This window comes from Haplochromis burtoni, unplaced genomic scaffold (genome assembly GCF_018398535.1).
Source record: "Haplochromis burtoni strain Fernald_Lab_line unplaced genomic scaffold, NCSU_Asbu1 Contig_263, whole genome shotgun sequence".
In the NCBI taxonomy this organism is placed as follows: Eukaryota; Metazoa; Chordata; class Actinopteri; order Cichliformes; family Cichlidae; genus Haplochromis; species Haplochromis burtoni.
In genome coordinates, this window is record NW_024582624.1 from 19,678 (window position 1) to 31,903 (window position 12,226).

Consider the following 12,226-nt stretch of genomic DNA (forward strand, 5'->3'; position numbering starts at 1 on the left):
GATGACCCCTTGTGAGTAATAAGTGTGGATGTCCTGATCTAAATGCTGGTTTTGATAATGGATCTATATTTGTACAAAAGGACTGATCGTTTGTTTCTACCTGAGTTATGTAGCCCACTGATTTTTTTGGGGGGGAAATTCACTACTGTATGTCACATTGAAACAACACAAGTTGGCCCAAAGTGCTTTAGCAACAGCCACCTTTACATTAGAGGTCTGCAAAAATAGTTTTAAATTAAACATAAAGCTGAAAGCTGTGTTTTGTTGTGTTAACTAATTATTGTGGAAAGTAAAAATCATTTAGTGGTCATTAAAATGTGTTCAGAATTTGTTTTAAATGCACAACCTGCTTGTGTTGTTCCAGCTTATTCACATATATTGTGCTAAATCACAACAGTCACCTTGAGGCACATACAGTAATATTGTAATATGAAGACCCTGCAATAATAGAGAGAAACCCCAACAATCAGACGACCCTCTGTGAGCAGGCACCTGGGGACAGTGGGAAGGAAAAACTCCCTTTTGAAAGAAAGAAAGTTCCGCAAAATAAAGTTCAGGTAGGGGCAGCCGTCTGCCATGACCAGCTGGGGGAGACTGAACAGCACTTATATCTCTAGTACAAGTAAAGGGTAATCTGAGTACGTCTTCAACTACTACTGTAAAGACAATATAAGCAATTTCATTGTGTTAATACATCATAGTATCACGATTAGTCCATCCAATTCTGGCTGTATGATGGGAAAATGTAAGCCCTGAGCAGGTTTGTATTTAGTGTCCAACATACAGGTTTAGACTGACAGATACTGTTCAGACATGATGTACGACTTCCCATTCCCCTGCTCTCACATGGTTTGTCCCGACTGAAAATATCTGTCCTTTTGTCTACATTAATTACCCCGACTGTCTATCATGTTACTTTGTGCTGTGTGAGGTGTCTGTCATGCAGTGTCCTTTTTGCATGTATGTGTATGTGCGTGTCGAAGGTTGCACACATGTAAATCATGCAGAATTGTCTCTACTCCCTGATGGATAAAATGGTTTTACTCAAGATAGTAGCTTTCCTGGTGATTTACGAGCATACATGCATGGACACACACACGCACGCACACACACACACACTGACAGCTGGAGTGATGGGTGAGCTTGCGAGGAAGTATGGAATTGGGAGAAGGACGAAAAGCAAAGGAGATTGGAGCAGAAAGCAACCTGTGAGCTACTAGATATAAACAGGTGAATGATTTTCTGTTCCCTCTCAGATTGTTTCCTCATCTCATCTCTCAGCCTGGCCTGGTCCCTTGGAGAGACAGGCTAGAACTGCAGCTCCTTACTAAGCAGCCCTGGTAGACTATCTGGCACAAACATATAGCTCGGCTACTGTTGCTCCTTCGCGCTTTGCTGGCCGCTGTGCGCCACTGGCCAAGCTGTTAAAATGCACAGCCTTATTCTCTGCTCTGAATCGCATTAGCTCCGGGGCTGTCGTAAACTGATACAAGCAGCAGGCCTTGAAGAAACACACTCTCTTGAAGACGAACATGCTTTATGTGCACACATATATTCCCTCACCTACAGGCATACACATGCACAATTGCTCACACATACACATGACTCTGTCCCAGACGACCGTATGCAAAATCATGAGCAATATCTTGGAGGAACAAACACCCTGACCTTTGCAAAGATATATCTTTTGTCCTCGAAGCACTTTTGTATCTTCTCCATTTTCCATTCCATTTGGCAAGACGAAGAAAAAATACAGTAGGGGAAATCTGAAGCCCAAATACAGGCCCTGCTTTCCATATGACTGGCAGATCAAATCAAGGAGTTACTATATTGACAATGAGATTACCAGCTAAACACCTGCTGCAAGTGCAGCTTGCAAACTGAACAATATATTTACTTTGTAAAAGTTTTTTTTTAATAAAGAGGCGACGTGCTGTGCAATATCACGCCATAAACCCAGCTGTTGTGTGCGTTAGGTGACAGATTTCAAATCATGATGAAAAAAAGTTTGCTTTTACAGCTGCTACTACTGATGCTTTCATAAGCATCTGTTCAAAGAAAGCGTGTGACCGCAGCTCTCCTCGTATGTGTTAATGGTACTTACTTGTATGGCTTGTAAATCCTTTAAACTTGTAGGTGTTTAATCTTTTATGCATTTCTCAATTAGAACCCCACCGCAGGGATTACATCTGCTGAGAAACAAAGATGCATGTTTGTTTTGAGGTAGAATCCCAAACTATTACAAGATGTTTAAACAGGGATTTGTAGCAGGACTGAGGCTTTCTCTTGCCTTGTCTGCAGGAAGCCACGGTGAAAAGAGCGAGCGAACAAACAAGCTAAGACAACAGTGAGCCTTTCGAAAAGAGTGGCAGTGACACCTCTCTCAGTTAGTCACTGAGCTGTCAGTCTGAACTACGCTGTCACCTCCCTCCTCTCCATATCATTGACTTTCGACTGACTTGAGAGCAGTTTCTGCCAAGCCCCTTTGAAATAATGCATTGTGCTGGAGGAGTTATCATAGAGGACAATATTCTCCTGAAACACAGTCTTAAAGTGGACCTCAGAGAAAGGAGCCGGCTGCTTCACTTTCTCTCTTTGGTTGCTAGGTTAATTCTCCACACAGAATCACTGGAGCCTTTATGGGCGGCTGGCACCATCTCAGGCCCCTGCCTCCGACTGCTCCTTGAGTGCGTATATGAAAGAAAAGGAGGGCAAAAGAGAGAAAAATCATTCCTCTCACTCAGGGTGGCGTGCTAGGACTTCCAATTTTTCTCACCACCCCTTGTGCCCCCTTTCCCCCCTTGGCATTCCCACAAGTATATCTCATGGCTGGTTCCCGTGGCCGTGCTCTCTGGCTCTGACCTCAATCCGTCTCGTTAAACCATAATTGGAAATGAGCTAGACATTTACCTCTCTGGATATATATCTGTGAACTTGCCCTCCACTGGGAAATCTTTACTTGCATGCTCCCTTGCTAAATCAAAAGCTGGGATTTCTCACCTACAGCTAAAATCATTTAGGCAGATCTGAGCTGAGGTGAAGGTTTGCACTGTCACAGAGAGATATTTCAAAGAGTTTGCCCCGAGCCACTACTTGCCAGCTCCGCAGCCAGCGGGGCAAAGTGACATTCGCTTACCACACTGTATTCTTTTAGACGACAAATTGAAGTGTGATGCCACACCCTGCACTGCAACTGTTTTCTATCATAAACACTTTGATGAAGTGATATGTAATCAATGCTCGCTGACTTACTGTTCGTTCTGTGGCAGAAGAAATGCTACCGCTCAATATTCTACTCTGCTGCATTTTACATGAGGAAATGTCCTATTGCTCAAACAAAAGGAGATTCTCTTTGCCCCCGAAGGCAACACTAATATCAAAAAGCAGATACTGCAGCACAAGACTTCTGCATATTTATGTTCATTAGGTAATTTGTGCTGAAGTAGGTCTGTGTGTGTCCCAAGTGTGCACTCTCGTGTAATAAGGTCTCAAATTCTCTTCTGTAACGAAGACAAAGACTTTTGATGGAACAAAGGGTTAGACTTGCTGATACACAAATATATGTAGCACACCATACACGCACACACACACAACACACACACACACACACACACACACACACACACACACACGACACACACACACACACACACACACACACACACACAAATGCTAAAGCTGTATTTTTTCCCTTCCCAGCCCTCTCAGACTAATCCAGTATACACCTGCAGAGTGACCCCCCTTCACCAGAAGATCGATGGCAGTGTCCTTGAAACTAAAACCACAAGGTCAGCTTTTCCTGTCTCTGCATGTGTACATCCATACAATATATGCTGCCTCTTCTGTCAAATACACACACACACACACACACACACACACACACACACACACACACACACACACACACACACACACACACACACACACACTTGAGCCACCTCTTTTTAAGCCATTTAATGCTGAGTTATAAATCATTAAAGCATAAAAAGGGACCTCAATCCGGGGATGAATCGGTGTTGTGTCTGCATACAACAGACAACATAGAACAATTTTAAATTGTATCTTTAGGCACTTTCTTGCAAACAGCCTCTCACAGAAGGACACAAGGACAAAAGAAGGGGTAGGCCTACAAAAAGTGTCTACAGCTGATGAGCAGTATCTTAAAGTCTTTAAGAAATAAATCCAGCAAAGACCTGACAGAGGACCTGAGAGACACACGTTACCCTTCAGCTGATGCATCTAGTGTTCACTGAAGCCTCATCAGAAATGGTCGCAGTGGAAGGGTGGCTGTCAAGAAGCCATTGTTAGGGAAAGGAAATAGGGAGAAGTCTGAAACATGCCAAATTAGACAAGAACTGGATTGAAAATCAGTGACAACAGGTCTTATGGAGTGGTGACAGGTCATCTTGACAGAGAACGGAACAGAAAGCCAACATCCAAAGAAGAGCTGTGAAAGCTTCAAGAAGCCTGGAGAACTTTTCTTTAAGACTTCTTCAATAAATGACAAGAAAGCTTCCCTACAAGGGTTCAGGCTGTGTTCAAGGATAAAGGTGGTCATACCAAATATTGACTTTCAAGTTGGTTAGAAATGTCCAAACTTTTTTTTAGTTTAGTTTTTTTAGGAAGAAAATGGTGAATCCTAAAAGATTGAAAAGAGCATAGAAAACAACAGCACTGAGTAAGTGGAATTAATTTACCATCAGAAGGTGAAGAGGACTATTAATACATAGTTGGAAAAATATTCCGTCTCTGGAAGGCATGCTGGAAAAGGTTGCAAACTATTATTTTACTGCTTAACTTAAAAAGTAGTGATTTAATATGAGACTTTCTTAGCGCTCACTTAATATTCTAACATTCACCAAAATAAAACAAAGATTTAACTGGATGCTTTTTCTCTCTTCTGCTCTGCTTATTGTTCTTCCGTATACTGGAAAAGCTCGAAACATCAACCTTTAGAATATAAAGCTAAATGCACAATTGGCATACTGTGAATTACAGATATTCATGGGCAAAAACATAAAACAATGACTCTTAGCTTAACTCTGAACATCAAAGAACACTGCTTTCATCTGGGTGAAGCACCCTGAGATGAATCTCATGCCTGAATAATAATAAGCATATTTTTCTAAATATACAGGCCTGTTTATCCCCATGGCTGAGGAAAATACATATTTATATGCACATTGCTGCACGCTCTTTTGCAGTGTATGATGAATTTCTATGTAATCCATATTTTGTCTCCATTATTGTTCAGGCCATAAATAGTCCAATTCAGGCCTGAAAAAAAAAATCACAATATGAGCCACTGTGTGAGCATTATCAAACAGGTGGAGTGAAATAAAGCTGTGGCTGGTGTGTGTGAGTGCATGTTTGCTCACTCTGGGAGCACAGCATAGTATATTCCTGAGTTTTACACTGTAGCTGCCTGATGCTACTTTGTCATGAAGGAGCAAGCTGCAGGTTACAAATGTCTGGGCACAAGCTGCTATACATTGTTGGCAACTTTGTTTTGAATGACGTTGAAAATAAAAAGTGCTGCATGTATTATTATATATTAAACTGCTAACACAAGTTTAATTAACAAACTCAGTTTCACTTTAATGCATATGAATATTCATAGACCGCAGGGTTTACTGAATACACAGACCAAGTCTCCCTTTTTCTCTTGTGAATGAGAGCATGTTCACCCTCCTGAAGTCAGCGGCTGACCTATTTAAGAGTCCTAATGATGATGAAGCTGCCAAACTAAAGACCATTTCCTGACTGCATTAAAAAGTACTTCCCCTCATTGTGGTGCAATGGCGTTAGCTAAATTCATAAGCCAGCATCAGCTGAGTCTGACACACTCAGATATATTCGCCCACGCAGACTAGCAGGATGTAGTAGAGGGCCACTCACAATGACTCACTCAGGATAATTGAAATGTAGCGAACATTAGCCATTCTCGCATCTTACCGAATATCCTGCTCTGCAGACCTCTTGTTTTGCGTGAACGATGCTGTATAATCTGATGCAGAGCAAAGAAAAGAAATGTAAATAGAGGAAGAAGATATCACTCTTCATATTACTCTGGCAAACTGAAGAAGACAGACATGGTGGCGTGTCCTTTGTAAAACATAATATCACATTTACTCCATAAATAAACAAAAGATTCAGTTTCAGTCTGTTTGTGATTCGTGCATCTGATCTGCCCAGGAGAAGCACTGTCACTGTCAATCTGTTGCTGGAATTTCAGCTCACTTGCCATATTGACAGCTGATCTGAAACCAACTCATCCAGAACTCTTCAACAGAGCTGAACATCACAGATGTGGACAGTCAGACAACACGTTGAACTGAAGCATCCCAGATTGTCAGAACAAGCGGAACCGCAACCAGATTAGTCCGTTTTGATCTGTTTAGCCTCTACTCAGGGGACTGTGGGCCCACATGAGAAGATGACACATACTCAAATACTAAGGAATTGTTGACAAAAGCTGCCACTTGCAACCCTTTATACCGTGGCAGTCAGAGACTGGGGAGAGAAGGGCAGGGAGTGACAGAGAGGCACAGAAAACTCAGCAGTCATAGGGCGAGAGGCAGGGGTACATCTTGGACAGCCTGACACAGGGCTGATGTCTATGATCTAATTAATAAAATCAAATTAATAATAATAAAAAGTTATTAGTTCATTAATAGCAGCTCCCAGTCTGTTCTCTGTTTCATGGCTATCTATTATTTAGTCATTGGACCTGAGTTACTCAGGAATGATTCATTGCTGATCAGTTTGTTCCAGAGTAGCAAGTACCATTTTATGTATAGGTCTGTAGAGTGATAATATGTCTCACTGGGAGTTGAGCGGAGGAAACAAATAACTTTATCTTTGTGGATTCAGTGGAGAAATCAGTTTACAATCGGCCAAGCTCACCCAAAACTCTTCCACATTTTCGGAACAGTGGAGGGGAAGCTTTTGTAACTTCCAAAAAGTCATACTCAGAAAGACACGCCCACTTCAGAGAGTTAATTCTAAGCTGGATAGAGGTCAAAGAATCATTCAACACATTACACATATACACTCAATGGCCACTTTGTTAGGTACGCCCGAAACAAATGTTTCAGAAATTTCTGATCTAGAGTTTACAGAGAAAAAAATACCCAGTGAGCAGCAGTTCCTCTGTGTGAAAATGCCTTATTCATGTTAGAGGTCAGAGGAGAAAGGGCAGACTGCTTCGAACTGATAGGAAGGCAAACTGACTCAAAAAACCACTTGTTTCAAACATGCATATCTTATTCTATTATTACTGTTTCCAGCAGGATAATCTGCCATGTCACAAAGTGTGTATCATTTCAAACTTATTTCTATGACAATGAGTTTATTGTATTCAAACGGCCTCTCAACCAATAGAGCACCTTTGGGTTGTGGTGAAATGGGAGATTCGCATCATGGATGTTCAGCCGACAAATCTGCAGCAACTGTGAGATCCAGCACCTCACCTAATCTGTGCCACAAAGAATTAAAGATGTCTTGAAGACAAACGAGGGGTCCAACCCAGAACAAGCAAGGTGTACCTAATAAAGTGTCTAGGGAGTGTAAACATTTCTTTTAAATGATTCATTTATTAATTTACTGACTTGTAATTATTTTGCTTTTTTAAATGTGGCCAGGTGTGACCAAACACCTTTAAGATACTGGTAACGAAGCACTGCAGGCTGTTATACCTGTTTCAACAATATTTATCACCAGCTGCGTGTGGCAGTTTGAAACAGCTGTAAATAGATCTGCAGTCGAACATATTTAACAACTGTGAACTAGTTTGTTTCAAGTATAATCCCTGCCCTCTGCCAAAAGAGGAGACTATGCTCTATGGTGAAATTAAAGATATTGGGTCATTTTTTAGCTTCCAATATCAGGTAATATCATTAACTTCAGAGGCATTCAACTTCTCCGTGCAGAGACCCAGGAGAGGTTCTCTTTGTTATTCACTAATATGTTCCAATGCAAACAAGAAGAGCACGGTATGAGCGTCATTAATTCCCAGCATCTTTTCCTTCTCTAAAACAGGAGGTCGAGCAGAGGACAGTCTCTCTCCACCTCGTCTGAAAAGTTTCTTCCTTTTTACTAACCATTACTTATTCCCTTCAATCCCAAACGTTCATGCAGTCTCAGTGAAGACCACTGGGACAGTGCTGCAAGCGCATTTCCCTGACGGGAGCCATCTGCCGGCTTCTCCCCTCCTGTCATTAGCCCATCTCTGCGATGAATCCCAACACATATCATTGGCTGCAATCTGTCTGTCTGCCTTTAACGCCAACCAAACATCTGAACAGCCGAGATCTCTGATGGGTGGAGGGCTGGAAACTTCTCCTGCCAGTCTGCCTGATAAGCCGTGCTTTACTCCTCTCCTTATTCAACCTCTTCAGTTTTCCCCTATGTCCAGTACAAATATACTCCTTTGCTTTGTTTCATCTCCAAAGGAAAATTTCTGATCGCGGCATTATTCCTCCAGTCTGTTTGGCAGTTTCTCTCGATGGCCTCTGCCACTGCTATTTCCTCATTCTTCCATCCCCATCCCCCCCCACCTCTTACCATTTTTGTTCCTGTTGGCAGGGTGCAGCCATATATTTGTCTGTTCCTGCGAGGGAGTGAGTGATGCGTGTGTCGTCCGTGGTGGCAGAGGGAGCAGCAGAGCCTGACGTGAACATACGCTTTGAGAGCTCCCATTTATAACTCCTTCTCCTAATGAACAACATGCTGAATGCAACACGGATGCAATTACCTTCAGGAACTCATTTTCATAAGGATAAACAAAAGTGCTTGCTCTCACCACAAAGTGGAAAAAGTCAGAATGGGAAGATAATGGGCCCCTGGCAAAAATTACAGGAAATTGAACTTCTGTGCTAAAGAGGCTAGCGCTTGGACTGTGGTGCATTTTCTACTTTCCGGCAATAATCCTGGCAACCTGAAGCTGGGGGGGAGTCGTAGCCAGTTCTGCCATCTGCATCTCTGACCTCACGGTGTGTGTCAGCAGGCAGGTTTGCACCTCCTTCCCTTGGTTTTCCATCATCGCCATGTTACGTCCTTTTTGCTTTGTGGCCTGTATGCATGAGCTTACGTAAGGGATTGGCAGATCCCTTCATCGCTAGGTTTTGCTCTCAGATTACGTTTCAAGGACCGGAAACGAAAAGAAAAAAAAAACAGAAAAATGTTTTTAAAAAATGACATCTGTAAACTCTTGATGTTGCTCTGCATACAAACAGAGTTCAAACAAGCAGAGTCAGTTAACACTTTTAAGCTATTTCTGCTTCCACACCTGCTGCACACACTTATTCCACTCCCCTCCACCCCCACTCTACCCCACCCTCCCCACTTCAAAATGTACACAGTAAGGAGGCATCCGTAGGTTAATTAGCAGGAAGAATATGGTTTGGGGTTTGGAGACGATGGAGACAAACAGGAGGCACTCACTCTCCTTGGCCCCTGTCCTCACTGGCAGATGCTGCCACTGCCAATGCCACGACCCCACTCAGCACACTTCTGCAGAGACAGAAAGAAAAAAAATTGGAGCAACACAGAGACAGTTGGAAGAAGCAGCTTTGGCCACATAAGAAAAAGGACGGATTTTATCAGCCCCCAACAAGGAATCTGTCTTGCTGTCGTTTATGCATATAAAGCTCCTCAGTGTTGGAGCACTGGTCTACAGAGCCATACCCATATGGCCAATGTGTTCAGTGTAGTAATGCAGAGAGAGGAAAGGAGGCTCCCCAGAGTACCTCTCGTTCCAACCGAGGAATCTCAAGGTCATTTGGTGGAGAACAGTGCAACATGATGGAAGACAACAGAATATTAGCGTCACTGTATGGTGACATGTGACGGGTATTTTTTCACAGCGCTAGTTATGAGCTACCATGAGCCATTGTGTAAACAAGCTTAAGCCACAAGATACAGTAAGATCGAATGTTGTCCTTAAGCTGTGCAGTGTAGCTCAACCAGTGCCCCGTCCTATTGTCCTTTTAGGGAAGAAATGAGAGGTGGGCGGCAAACTGGAGGAGGTACAGGTGTTTGATAGAGTGGCTTCATTACCTCGACTGAAGGGCAATCTGCCTCGAGAAGAGAAGAGAAGAGAAGAGAAGAGGAGAGGAGAGGAGAGGAGAGGAGAGGAGAGGAGAGGAGAGGAGAGGAGAGAAGAGAAGAGAAGAGGAGAGGAAGGAAGAGGAGAGAAGAGGAGAGAAGAGAAGAGAAGAGGAGAGGAGAGAGAGGAGAGAAGAGGAGAGGGAGAGGAGAGGAGAGAGGAGAGGAGAGAGAGAGAAGAGGAGAGGAGAGGAGAGAAGAGAAGAGGAGAGGAGAGGAGAGGAGAGGAGAGGAGAGGAGAGGAGAGGAGAGGAGAGGAGAGGAGAGAAGAGAAGAGGAGAGAAGAGAAGAGAAGAGCTTAATCCACTGTAAAAAAAAAAAAGAAAAAAAAAAGAAAAAGATATAGTGATAATGCAGAATACATAACGGTATACTTTCCTGCTTAATGTAAAATTCACAATAAAGAACCATAAACCTGTTCAAAGTAATTCATCTAAAAACAACAGACATTCCGTTAACCCGATTACAGTCTTGCATTGTTAAATACAGTGAAACTGTATAAAATAAATATAAAAAAGTTCAATATTACGGTAAATTGTTGGCAGCTGTGGTTGCCAGAATTTCACTGTGGAAAATATACTGATAATGCAGAATACATAACGGTATACTTTGTTGATGAATGCAAAATTCACAGTGTTCAACTGTTGTTTTTGCACAATAATTACACTAAAATAAAAAAGTAATATAATGTAAACCTGTTGTCAAAATACATTTTTTAATAAGCTTGATTACTGTCTCCCATTGAAAAAGCAAAGAAGAGCTGAATAATGCAATATATGTTTTTTATTTTTTTATTTTAAAAGTTCATATTTACATTCAATTACTGGCAGCTGTTGTAGCCAGAATGTCCCCGAAAAAATTAAAGTCAAACAAATGAGGTAATGAAGATAATACAGCTGATTGGCATAAAAATTTACATTCGTTTACTTTTTGTTATAATTTGCTAGAAACACGAATAAAATCCAATAGAAACAATGATTAAATTAAACAGTTAATATTAAATAATACAATTAATGACTAAAGGCACTAACATAATTAATATTAAACTTAATACAACCAAAAACAAGTACATAATAAACAGTCAAATAAAATTTAAAACACTTGATACTTGCAGTGGTTGACAAAGTTTCTTTTTAACCAGACTTGATTGGGCTTTAAACATGGGAAACAGTCTCTGATGGTGTTGGAGGAACTGGAACAGGTTTTGGGTCCAGTGTGTTTGAGGACTTGCATGTTGTTCTTCACACGCTCGGTGCAGATTAGCATTCTTTTCTATTAGCCTGAAAGCAAATACAAAGCACAATAAAGCAAACTGGCCATTTCAAAAACAAATAGACATGTATACATTTGATCAAGCAAATATACCATCTCACATATAAAAGGATAAAGGACAAAGGATTCTTAATTTATTCAGAAGAAACTAAATACAGTCCCAATCAAAAGTTTAAGACCACTTGAAAAATGGCCAAAAAAGCCTATTTTGCAAGGTTTCAAGCAGAGCTTCAACATGTAACAAGAAGAAATGTGAGTGAGACAAAAAAAAATTTAAGCATGCAATGTATTGAAAACAACACTTAAACTGAAACAGGCTGTTTTGAAAGACAATGTGCTATATTACTGTAAATTAATGTGTTTTCAACATATTAACACTGTAAAAAAAATAATTTGTCTGTTTACAGTAATTTAACATACATATTACAATCATTTACTCTTTTTGATTTAATAGTCATTTGCCGTTGCCATTTCAGATTTATTTACTGTAATTTTTTACGTACATTTTTTACAGTGTGGGGAAGGAATGGTCAGCTGGTCAATAGAGGGTGCTAGGGCTTCAACCTCTGGCTCTGAGGGAAATCTCTGGTTGTCCATTTATAAACATCGCTTCTCAAGGTATAAGGCAGAAACCTTGAGAAGCATATATCTACCACCATAGTGCCCCCAATCAGTTTTAGAAGTCCCATCTTGTTGCAGGAGTTCATCCTTCTAGCAATTACAAAGAATGCACTTCTGCATCTGCAGTGCATGATTCTGTATGCCAGTGGAAGCATTCAGTGCCCAAAATGAACACTGTTCCATAATCTTCCCAGTATGTTACACGTTTTAATTGGTAACCATACTT